Source organism: Pinus tabuliformis, chromosome 6 (assembly GCF_031772625.1).
Source record: "Pinus tabuliformis cultivar Carrire ecotype Pingquan chromosome 6, CPIR1, whole genome shotgun sequence".
NCBI classification, from domain to species: domain Eukaryota; kingdom Viridiplantae; phylum Streptophyta; class Pinopsida; order Pinales; family Pinaceae; genus Pinus; species Pinus tabuliformis.
The window spans coordinates 735,735,860-735,748,680 of record NC_142292.1 but is presented as its reverse complement, the minus strand read 5'-3'; the positions used below and the strand labels follow the sequence as shown (position 1 = coordinate 735,748,680).

At 35.1% G+C, this 12,821-nt stretch overlaps 1 pseudogene across 1 annotated transcript; it reads left to right on the top strand.

Moving 5' to 3' along the window:
- The first annotated feature begins 3,464 nt into the window (after window positions 1–3,464).
- On the top strand, window positions 3,465–9,745 carry LOC149260830 (uncharacterized; annotated as a pseudogene). Its single transcript, XR_016258325.1, has 7 exons — window positions 3,465–3,772; window positions 4,015–4,197; window positions 7,115–7,326; window positions 7,766–7,996; window positions 8,096–8,181; window positions 8,347–8,438; window positions 8,584–9,745. The product of XR_016258325.1 is annotated as an uncharacterized LOC149260830 (transcript).
- The last annotated feature ends 3,076 nt before the right edge of the window (window positions 9,746–12,821 follow it).

Here is a 12,821-nt window from a genome sequence, read left to right as displayed (position 1 = left end):
GTGAATTCTGCACAATCGAAGTGCCCCAGGGGTTTTTAGAGTGTTGAATCCATATATGTAGTGAAAAAAAACAGTTTAAACAACACAAATTGAGATTTGACACAAAAATTTTCACCAGATTCCAACCAGAAATCCACCAGAAACTCCAAAAAGTCTCACTTAAAGACAACTCATGAGTTATGGTTTTTGGGCATCTTGTATTGATAAGCCATGATATTGGCACATGGTATTGTAACAAAGCTTATTTACAAGTTAATAATATTCATCGTAAAGTGGGGGTGAATATCTACGATTAAAAATCTTGTTATATTGTAAGTTTGTTGTAAGTATTAAATTTTTATGTGCTTATTAATTAAATTTAAATATGGCTTTTGGGCATTTAGTATTGATAAGCCATGTATGACTCATGGTTCTATAACAAATCCTATTTACAAGTTAACAATATCCATAGTAAAGTGAGGATGAATATAGATGGTTAAAAATGTTGCTATATTGTAAAGTTTTTGTAAGTATTAAATTTTTAGGCCGATAGGCCTTCCTTTGAAAGAGACTTTCGTCGTCCTTTTGTCTCTAACGTTGACACGTGGCGTCTACATTCAGCGAGCATTGGAATCTGTTTAATTGACATCTAGCCTAGGTTTTCGGACTGTTCCTCCCTCACCAAAACTGCTTTCCGCGTTGTGCTCTTCCACTGCTCTTCCACGACCTGCTGCAATAACTCGTCTGCCAATCTTACAGGAAATCCTGTGTTCTTTGTTTATAAGGGCGTTCGTCTGCCAATCTTACAGGAAATCCTGTGTTCTTTGTTTATAAGGGCGATGTTGTGGGTTCGACCTCGGTGATTTCTTTGTCTGATGGATAGGGATTGAGGTTGGGATTTGGGATTCGGGATTTAGCAGCCGTTCGGCCTTTCGGAGGTGTTGATGAGACCATAGATTCAAAGAATCTGCAAGATTTCTTGCTTTTCTCGAATTCAGAGAGAGAGGGGGCCTTGAGAGAGACTGGTTTCAACAATTTCCTTTTCTTCCATGCCTTTTTTATGCTGGTCGATTCAACGAATTGCAAGGAGCACCTCGATCAACCTCAAGCGCTTCTGCGACAGTATGTGCTCTTGAATTATTATACACTGCTTTGTTATTAATGGTAAATTCTTTTCTTGGAAGAATTTGGAGATGGTATAAAACTTTAGATTTCATTGGTAAAATTTGTTTGGAAAATGGGTCATTTCACCTTCAATTTGTTACTGGAGATCGTTTGAGCCAAAGATTTAGCCTCTCTATAGCGAATTTTGGTTATATATGGCTTGTTAGAGCTCGAAGTGTCTGTGACTTATTCAATAGCCGTCCGGGACAAATTAATTTAGCATTTCAACGATGAAATTTGGCTGGAAAATGGCGGCTTTTGCTATGCAGATCAGATCAAGCTATTTTTAAGGATTTTAGACACTTACGGCTGTTATATTTCTCGGCTGCTATATTTCGTTAAGCGCTTTAAAGGATAGGCTATCGAGCTTATGCTCGAACAGCGCAGCACTCAGCAGAAAGGAACTTAGGGCCAAGTGCTGTATTTTCTTAGTTGAATATGTCCTTTTCAACTTGTGTTCAAACTTTATGATACAAATATTTATCTGTGCAAGGTATTAACTGCAAGAGTCTATTTTGTGTAAAACTTTTTGTTATGGCTTTGAATGGGATACATCCTGATTGGAGCAATTTGCTGACGTCTCTATACTTATTTTCTCATCCATCCACCACACTAAGTACAGACCAAAACTAAAGGTTATAGCAGCGGTGCGTCGCAGGATTCGAGTTTAGCGCATTTTGCGAAAATGACTATGGGATTCTTCCCAGGGACTTCGGGGTCATCTGGGCCGCAAACCCTAAATCCTGCGTCTGCTTCTGCTAGAGTCTTTTGAAACAAAACGTTACAAATTACTGAGAAGGCAGTTTAAAGTTAGCAGCGATGGGGGTTTCGAGACACCACCTTCCTTTATTTCTCACAATATGACAGAGTAGGTGAAATGCCTGAACTGGACTGATTTTTATTTAATAATTGGACGAGGAACAGGCGCTTTCTTTCAGTGCAAGAAGCTTCCGCCAGAATGCTCGAACAGCGCAGCACTCAGCAGAAAGGAACTTAGGGCCAAGTGCTGTATTTTCTTAGTTGAATATGTCCTTTTCAACTTGTGTTCAAACTTTATGATACAAATATTTATCTGTGCAAGGTATTAACTGCAAGAGTCTATTTTGTGTAAAACTTTTTGTTATGGCTTTGAATGGGATACATCCTGATTGGAGCAATTTGCTGACGTCTCTATACTTATTTTCTCATCCATCCACCACACTAAGTACAGACGAAAACTAAAGGTTATAGCAGCGGTGCGTCGCAGGATTCGAGTTTAGCGCATTTTGTGAAAATGACTATGGGATTCTTCCCAGGGACTTCGAGGTCATCTGGGCCGCAAACCCTAAATCCTGCGTCTGCTTCTGCTAGAGTCTTTTGAAACAAAACGTTACAAATTACTGAGAAGGCAGTTTAAAGTTAGCAGCGATGGGGGTTTCGAGACACCACCTTCCTTTATTTCTCACAATATGACAGAGTAGGTGAAATGCCTGAACTGGACTGATTTTTATTTAATAATTGGACGAGGAACAGGCGCTTTCTTTCAGTGCAAGAAGCTTCCGCCAGAGACGTCTTCCTCCCTTCACTTGCTTCGGGCTTCCACCTCAAAGTTCTTTCCAAGGTAAATATCGTTATACTCAGCTCTGTAATTTTCTGAACTTTATCTCAATTTTACCGTCAAATTTTGTCCCTTCACACTCCTACATTGTTTTCCTTTCAGCCGCAAACCCTAAATCCTGCATCTGCTTCTGCTAGAGTCTCTTGAAATTACTGTTGTTTCTTTTAAATGAATCTATGAAACCATAGGTTGCTTAATTTTTTACTCGCGCCAAGTGTCTCTGCGTCTGAGGATTAACTTATCTTCTAAATTTGAGTTAAATGCCTTCTTCTTCTTGCTTAGATTATTAACACTGTTTTCTTTTCAGCCACAAACCTTAAATTCTTCTTCTGCTATAGTCTTTTGAAATTATTTTTTCTTTCTTTTAAATAAATCTATGGAAACATAGGTTGCTTAAATTTTTACTCGCCCCGGATGTCTCTGCGTCTGAAGATTAACCTATCTTCTAAATTTGAGTTAAATGCCCTCTTCCTTTTGCTTAGTTTTTTAAGCATGCCAGATATCTCTGCGTCTCAGAGGGTTAACCTGTTTCTTCTAAATTTAAATTTGAAGACCTCTCATTCAATCAAGATAGCTTTAAGTTTTCTTTAAAATAAAAAATGATTTTAACCTAAATTTACAAAAATCACCATATTCTGCCTGTTCATTGCTGATATTGCCTCCAGTTTACATTTAAGTTCATACTAACTCCAATGGCTGTTATAGCCGGTAATTAAGCTACACAAATAAAGCGGTTCAATACAAATGCTGTTATGGGAATTGAGGTTGATTTGAAATTGCTAGAATCTTTTGCAGATACTCAATTTCATGACAGTGGCTTGGATGAGCTTGAAGGTGCAACAGATCCAAAAAAGTCTTTGTTAGAGGCAAGGCAGTTGGTTAGTCTTTTATTAAACAACCATTTAAGACGCTTGTTCAAGGGCCGTGTCTTCCCCTGTTTCTGCCGCTTCTGGAAGGAAGGCGTGCTGTTGTAATCTGGATCGTTGTCTGGAATCTACAACACCAGCAGTTCCTCTTCAGTATCTGCCCAAGGTACTTGCTTTGAAACCCTATTGTGATGAGCCTCCAGTCTATTTCCGATAATTTTCTAGTATTCCAAGTGTATTTATTTTATCCCTAGTAATGTTAGGCTTGTTTATTAATAAATAGTTTATTTTGGAGATTGGAATAGATAGATTTAGTATTTTTATTTAGAAGTTATTATATTTTTATTTTAAAAAGGGCACATGTTTATTTCACATTGCTTCTGACCTTCTTTTCATACCTTCTTTTAGCGGGGTGTTGCAGACATATGATAATGATCTTTATCAAAGGGAGTGATGACTGCTTCAACAATGATGAACCCGCTGCAAGAATGTCTTTCAGGCAAAATGCCAACATAAAGTGATCTTCAAACCATCTTCCAGTAACCTTAGCTCTCAAACCATGTTGGAAAATCAAGGAAATTGTAGATGAAGGTTGATTTTCCTTACTTGATAATTACTTGTGAATTTTGTTGGCTTCTTTTTAAATTCTGTGTTCTTTTTCTTCATCAAACAATTGCCAAAATATAAGCATGAAGATCACAAGAGATAATAAACACAAGATATAGGCTCCACGCTAGGACAAAACCCCACAATTGGGAAAACCCGAACAATTATCTTCTACAAAGTACTTGATTTCTCTTTTGTTAGGGAAATCTGATTATGAAATTGAAAAATAATACCATATGACTGTTCTTTGTAAATCTGGCATAACCTCTATCAGCAGCTTGCGGTCTGAAAAATTTTTGTTGTCGAAGGCAAAAAAGAAGTCTGGCATCACATTTGACCCCAAAGTGGAAATTTTCATATGTTGGCCCATATTTCGGTGTCCGGAATCTGCCATTGTAAATTTTCATTAATTTAAATCTAATTCATATCCATGAAGAAAATATTCATGGTTAATGAAAGCATTATTTTCTAGAAAAAACACAGACAACATGAAAACATTTATTGAGATGGAAAATCATGTAGAGACAAGAATCACACTCGCCCGGCAAATTAAATAGGATCTATTGTAATTGTAAACTCACCATATTGAATCTGTACCTTCTATATTAAAAGCTGATTATTTGTGTTTATTTATCACTGTATTTGAAGCTACAGAAAAAGCATTGGGATGTGATGGCCCAACAGAGATTAAAATTACTAACAGGCTATAGCTTGTTCGTCCCACAGTATAATTTCTGCAGATTTTAATTTGGTGAGGCTGTGGCATGCTTAGGTATGGGGCAGGGATGAGATGTCCTGATTTATAGAAGCAGATTTTAAGCTGGTGAGGCTGTGGCATAGGTATGGGTAGGGATGAAATATGATTTATGGAAGCAGATTTCAAGTTGGTGAGGCTTTGGCATGCTTAGGCATACGGCAGGGATGAGATGTCAAGGAAAAATGGGGTTGTGAATAGAAATGTTGTAGATTACTTAGTTTGTGTGAGGTTTAGTCCCATAGATTATTAATTCAAATCTTAAGGAGAAGTGTTACAAGGACCAGGCCATTTTTACAAAAAAGAACAAACTGAACAGATAATGGAAATCAATTTCTAAGAAAAAATCAAATATATATATATATATATATGCGAACTCTAGATTCTAGAAGCACCATTACCAACATGGCTAATTGCATCCTTATTGTCTGCATGGAAAAGTGATGTAGAAAAAGATGATTAGAAGGTATAGTCCATTTAACAATTTAGCCAAATATATCACTGTGAAAGAATTTCAAAATTCAAATTCTGATGTGTGATTTAAGGATGTGATCTGAAGTACTTGATTTCTCCTATGTTAGGGAAATTTTATTATGTAATTGGAAAGAAATATCATATGACTGTCTTTGTAAATATTGCATAAGCTCTATCGGCAGTTTGCGTTCTGAAAAAAATTTGTTGTTGAAGGCAAAAGAGAAGTCTGGCATCACTTTGAATCCAAGATTGGAATTTGTCATGTGTTGGTCCATCTCTCAGTGTCCGGAATATGCCATTGTAAACTTTAATTAATTTAAAGCTAAATGCAGATCCATGAAGAAAAATATTCCTGGTGAATGAAAACACTGTTTACTAGGAAAAACAAAGGCAACATGATAACATTCATTGAGATGGAAAATTCTCCTAAGAGAACAGAATCACATTAGCAAGGCAAATTAAATAGGATCACCATCTAATTTTATTTTAACTCACCATATTGAATATACACCTTTTTAAAAGCTGATTATTTATGTTTATTTATCATTGCATTTGAAGCACCAGCAAACGTTTTGGGATGAGACGACCCAACCGAGATTAAAATTACCAACAGGCCATAGCTTGTTCATCTCACAGTTAAATTTCTGCAGATTTTAAGTTGGTGAGGCTGTGGCATGCTTAGGTATGGGGCAGGGATGGGACATGATTTATAGAAGCAGATTTTAAGCTGGTGAGGCTTTGGCATGCTTAAGTATGGGGCGGGGATGAAATGTCATGATTTATTGAAGCCGATTTTAAGTTGGTGAGCCTGGCTTCGGTATGGGGCAGTGATGAGACATGATTAATAGAAGCAGATTTTAAGCTGGTGAGGCTGTGGCATGCTTAGGTATGGGGCAGGGATGAAATGCTATGATATATTGAAGCAGCCTTTAAGTTGGTGAGGCTGTGGCATGCTTAGGTATATGGCAGGGATGAGATGTTATGATTTATGGAAATATTTGTATATATAGATTTTTGTTCCATAGGTATTTATAAGATAGTAAACAGAAAAGTTAAAATGGGTCAGTGAATAAAAGTCTCAATTATTTATGAGGTGTAGATTAGCTCAAATTTTATTAAAAAAGATTACAAAGGCCGATCCATTTCTACAACGAAGAACAACCTGAACAAATAAAGAGAATTCATTTTCCTCTGTTTTGAAAAAAAGGACTCTCTTCCGCCAATATAGCAGAATATATATATATATATATATATATATATGTGCGCACTATTTGAACAATCCATCTCCATAGAATTACCAGCATGGCTAATTGCATCTTTATTGTTTGCATGGCGAAGTGATGTTGGAAAAGATGACTAGAAAGGATAATCCATTTAACAATTTAGCCAAAAATATCACTGCGAAAGAATTTCAAATTCTGATTGTGATTTAAGGATGTGATCTGAAGTGCTTGATTTCTCTTTTGTTAGGGAAATTTTATGTTGAAAATTGAAAAGTAATATCATATGACTGTCATTGTAAATCTTGTATAACCTTTATCGGCAGTTTGCATTTTGCATTTTAGGATTTTGATATCTTCTGTTATGAACCCTGTATTTTTAACAACACAATGTTTTCTAGCTGTTCTGTCATTGGCTCTTCATTGATAATAGGAATAATTCTTGGTTTCACAGACATTCATGAAAGGATGGAGGGATTCTGAAGCCAAATCCATGCCCTTCTTCAGTCTTGGTGATCTGTGGGAGTCATTCAATGAGTGGAGTGCATATGGTGCTGGAGTACCGATAGTGTTGAATAGAAGCGACACTGGTATGCAGTATTATGTACCGTCTCTTTCTGCCATTCAACTTTACACTCACCTTTCTGGACCTAATATTGGCACCAGGTAGATTATCCAATTCACCAGTTATTTTCATAGCAAGTCATGTCAAAGGGAGGTTCCTTAAATTTTTCGTAAATCTGACCACAGCCGAATGCTTTTGTATAATAATAATATGGTAAATAAGGCATAATATACACCGTAGCTCCTGTTGTTTTAACTGTAACAATTTATCTCCTGTTGTTTAACAATTTTTTTTTTTGGAGAAATCTATCTTTGCAAACGATTCTGCTCTAATGTTGCTCCAGACGATGAAAATATTGCATGCTTCGGCGGCTCTCTATATCAGTTGTGTCATATCTGAGACAAGATTTTGCCTGTCACAATTCAGTGTTAATGCACATGTCTTTAATTGGAGCAATATCATTTAAAACTTGATAACGTTTGGACACGTGATTCATGCTGGCTCAGTTGAGTCCTGAACATGCTCTGTTTTTTTTTGCAGGTCCCCTGGTGAGGAGAGTGATGCAAGTGATGATTATAGAGATACAGGTAGTGAAGGTAGTAGTAGTAGTGATGAAGCAGAGTGAGACTCAAAATATGGTGGGGCAATAGAAGTCACTCTAAAGCTGCACAAAAAGGCTTTTCTAGTGATGATGGTGAAGGAAGCAGTTGCCCTTCATTTCAATATTTTGAGCGAGCAACTCCATATAGTCGTGAACCTCTGGCTGACAAGGTAAGATTCGGTTATGCATTTATTTTGAGGAATGTTTTATTTCATGGTGTAGTTTCAATTGCGAGGTTAAAATTAATATCTGTTAACTGGATGTTGCAGATTGGAGATCTTGCCAAGGACTTTCCACAGCTGAAAACCTTAAGAAGCATTGATCTGTTGCCAATCAGTTGGCTATCGGTTGCTTGGTATGCCATCAATTATACTTGTGCAATCCTTGATTAAGTTGGTGTGGAGGCCAGTTAGTTATTAAGCATTCCTGTTCTATTGGATTTTGTTCAATGCGATCAGTAACGTCTAGATGAATTTTCATTATCTACCGCTATCTAATTAAAACAAGAATTTCCTTACAGGTACCCGATATACAGGATACCAACAGGTCCAACCTTGCGAGACCTGGCTGCCTGCTTCCTAACTTTTCATTCCCTTTCAACTCCACTAAAAGGTTTGATTCATCTGTTTTCTATTTTCTTTCCCTCCATCTTGTTGCTACTTTGTTCACATAGTTTTCATATCAGTAAAGCATGTTGATGCTTTTTGAATTCTGATTTTCTCACTCCGCATTTGATCTCTAACTGATGTTTTGGCAGATGGTGGCAGTATTCATGTAAGTACTGGAGGGAAAAGTGTTCCTGTCACTCCGATAAGCAATTCTGGGGGTTCTCCAAAGATAGCTTTACCAGTATTTGGTCTAGCTTCTTACAAGTTGAAGGGGACAGTGTGGAGTACTAATGGCAACTGTGAACGACAGCAGGCTAACTCTTTGTTTCAGTCAGCTGATCAATGGTTGAGATTACATCAGGTGAAACATCCAGATTATGATTTTTTCCTTTCACATGGTTCTTCATATGGAGGATAAACTAGGAACATCCATAACAATGGGGTTTTTGTTGAAACGAAAGAATCAGTTGGGTTATGAATGGCTTTTTTTTATTATAGCCATTAGTAAGGCAAAATACCAGGAGTCAGTGGAGTGTGTCAACAAGCAAGTTGAGGGTTGTTCACAAATCTTCGTCTATGATCTCCTCAATATAGTCAAAAGATAAAAATATAAACATTCTCAAAAAGTTCTGCAATAGAAAATGAAAAAATGCGAGTCAAAACTCGTACCAAAAGGGTATATTTAAGAGAGAATGGGTTTTTGGGTAAACCTTTGGCTTGTCTGCTCTAAGAGAAAATTGATGGAAAAAAAAGTGAAAAGAAAAGAAGAATTGCCATTTGTTAAATAGGAGGAAGAGGAAATGCTGAAGGAGATGAAGTGTCCTGCATTCCAAACTCTATGTCAGCACGGCAATGCCATAAACCATTGCAGGTTGAATTTTAAGTCGTGCAGTTTTTTCTCTTCCTTTGATTTCAATTCAGGTACTCTCGTTCTCTGGGACGAAAGTTCATGGATGTGGTTGCAGACGACTATCATCCAATTTAGACTGCCTGAGTAGATATTTAATTTAAATCCAAACTTTTGACATGAAAACACTGATTTGTGATGATGGGCTGACAATGGATATTGTCTAGAGTGGTTTCTGAAAAGCTGCGTGCCCAGTGGTGGCAATTGCTATTACTGTGAGAGCATTCGTTGGTTTTTGAGTAATTGTTGAGAGCATTTGAGTATTTTCTCCAAGGGATTTTCGCTACATTAAAACAAATTGTGGCTAGTGTAGGATCAACTTTTGTCCTATCAGGTTCTCTTTGGAGTTGACGGATTAAGAAAATAAGAAAAAAATGAAAAGAAAACCTTTGATTCTGAGTCAATATTAAGATATTTTGTGTCAATTTGCTTCCAATGTTTGATGAATGATTTGATTTTCTTCAGCGTGATTAGAAAAGTAGTTTTTTTTAATAGTGATCAAAGCATGACGTGAGTTATCTAATTATTTTTTCAAAATTTCCAGTAGTTAATTATTGGGGATGACTAAGTTGCAGAGAGAGCTTTATGTCGATCATATGATTGTTATTGTGTTATACGTCAAGGTGGGAGAAAAAGAAAAGTAAAAGATCAAAATTATGAGAATTTAGCATGAACATTATTTTCATTTTTTTGAGTTGTATGATCAACTATTGTTAGGTGAGTGTTCTCATAGTTGACTGTAAAGATGGTTGAAGTACTGGGCTTAGTGGCTTGCTATGTTTGTATTGCTTTGATATATATTTGAAATTATTTAGTGCTGTTCATTTGTCATACTTTGGACATACGTTGGGCGGATATATCTTTTCATTCAAGGAAATGTTTAGGAAAAGTATTATGTTGCTGGAGTTGTGAATTGAGATTTTAAAAAGTTGCTTGGGGCTATTGTGGATATAATAAATTATACTGATAGTTTGGAATGTGCAGGAATTTTGCTTTAGAAACATAGAATAGATGTGGTATCTCAAACTCAGAGTGATGCCCGTGGATTCTTGATCTATAACCAATTTCATTCTTTCTCATCTCAGGGATACCGTAGGCATAGAGTAGGTGGAACTTTCTAATTGGGTCTGTAATTACATTTTAATTAAACCGTGGTCACCCCTCTTGGCATGATCTGGTTCTTCTTTCACTGGATGATCACGTTGTCACTATCAAAGTGGCCGTGTTAAATCAAGACTTTCTGTTCTAAAGATCACCTTCGTTGTCCATCGCTGGATGCCATGTGCATGATGGTGTCGCCCAGTGTAAAGACCCCTACAACCCTCTGGACTACGCTTCAAATAAACTTGTGACCAATCTTACAAGTTAATGATTATGAAACTTGCATTTGTCCTATTCTGGGGAGTTTTTAACAAAAAGTAAAAGATAAAAATTATGAGAATTTAGCATGAACATTATTTTCATTTTTTTGAGTTGTATGATCAACTACTGTTAGGTTAGTGTTCTCATAGTTTACTGTAAAGATGGCTAAAGTGATGGCCCTAGTGGCTTGCTATGTTTGTATTGCTTTGATATATATTTGAAATTATTCAGTGTTGTTCATTTGTCATACTTTGGACATACCTTGGGAGGATGTATCTTTTCATTCAAGGAAATGTTTAGGAAAAGTATTATGTTGCTGGAGTTGTGAATTGAGATTTTAAGAAGTTGCTTGGGGCTATTATAAATATAATAACTTACACTGATAGTGTGGAATGTGCAGGAATTTTGCTTTAGAAACATAGAATAGAGGTAGCGGTATCTCCAACCTAGAATGATTATGAGAGAATATATTGCTGATTGATTTCTTGCTGTCGAATTATGGCAGTATCTCCAACCCAGAGTTATTATGAGAATATATTCATGTTTCAATACTTTACTTTGTGTATCTTTATATATGTGCTAGCGCTGTAATGGAATCGTAGAAACTAAAAATAATAATTTGTATAATTTTGATTAAGGATTTATTTTATTTTGGGCAATTTATTGACTAAGTTTAGTTTGAATGATTGAATTATTATAATATTTATTATTTTGAACCAAAATACAATTCTTTCAATTTAACATTTCTATCGGCCTCTATTTGCACCTTTTGGGGCAATTGCTAGTTATGTGCTTATTAATTAAATTTAAATATGGTTAAGAAATCATTGTTTTAATTTATATGGATTTTACGTTTTACATTTTGCATTACCTTTTACATTATACATTTTGGATTTTAACTTTTATACATTTTATATTTATATATGTTTTAATTTGAGTATGACACTGACATTTTTTTTAATACATATTTTTCTGACATTTAATAAATGTTGACAAACTTACTTACATTACACACATCTCCCATTGTAGAGCGCCTTTAGGCACAACAATAACCTTTTTTTGGTTGGTATTTTCTTTTAAAGTAAAAATTAGATGGAGATAATATGGTGTATGGAGTTAGTGCACTATTTTTTAATGGAAAGTTGAGTGGAATTAATATTGACAACTTATTTTTATTCATGGGGAAGGTAAGTTATATTGTTTTTTATTTTGGTTTAAAAAAAGTTTGATTTTCAATTAATTTTGGAATTTTTAAGCAGAGTCTATCAAATTTATTAAAGTTTTAAAAAATAAATATTACACTAAATATATATATATATATATATATATATATATATATATATATTTTGGTTTAATGTAAATTTTTTTAATTGGTTGATGGCTACTTTTATGTGGTTTTAAATTGAATGATAAGATATAAAAATTATATTAAAAAAAAAAATTAGAAAAAGTTTTTATCCCCCGAGTGTCATAATAATGATTGTTATTACAGTCTTTGCGCAGTTGAATTCCATGTGGATAGCCATGCACCACAATTTAAGCAAATATTTGCATAAAAATGGTGGGTAACTATCCACATGGCATTCTGTTGCGCCAATAACAATCATTAGTAAATTTTATTAGAGTATTTTTATGTCATTGCATTTTGTCCTTTATTTTCTTTGTCATTTAAAAATAAATTTCCAATGACAAATCATATATTCAATTATATATAAACAACATTTTGATATCAATTTACTGTCAAAATATACTTTATAAAAACAAACACATCCATAATAATTATAATATATTATTGGTCCCTGCTAAGGTAGGACAATTGATTAGCTTTTGACAACCCATTAGTTGAGCTTTAACTAATATATTCTCTGATGTTTAACTTTATATATATAATTAAAAAAAAAACCAATTTGTCATTGTTTAATTGGTTCATATCTTGAAGATCTTATTTCCACTTTCATGACACGTGCATTGGACCATAATGAAAAAATCATTCTTTCAATCTAATTCTATGCTAACCCTGAAATTTGTGCAACTTCCATCACTATCATTACTTTCAATTATTTTTTCCACCAATTTCTATTCAACCGTCAACCAACTCTAACCCTATTTCTGTTGGAT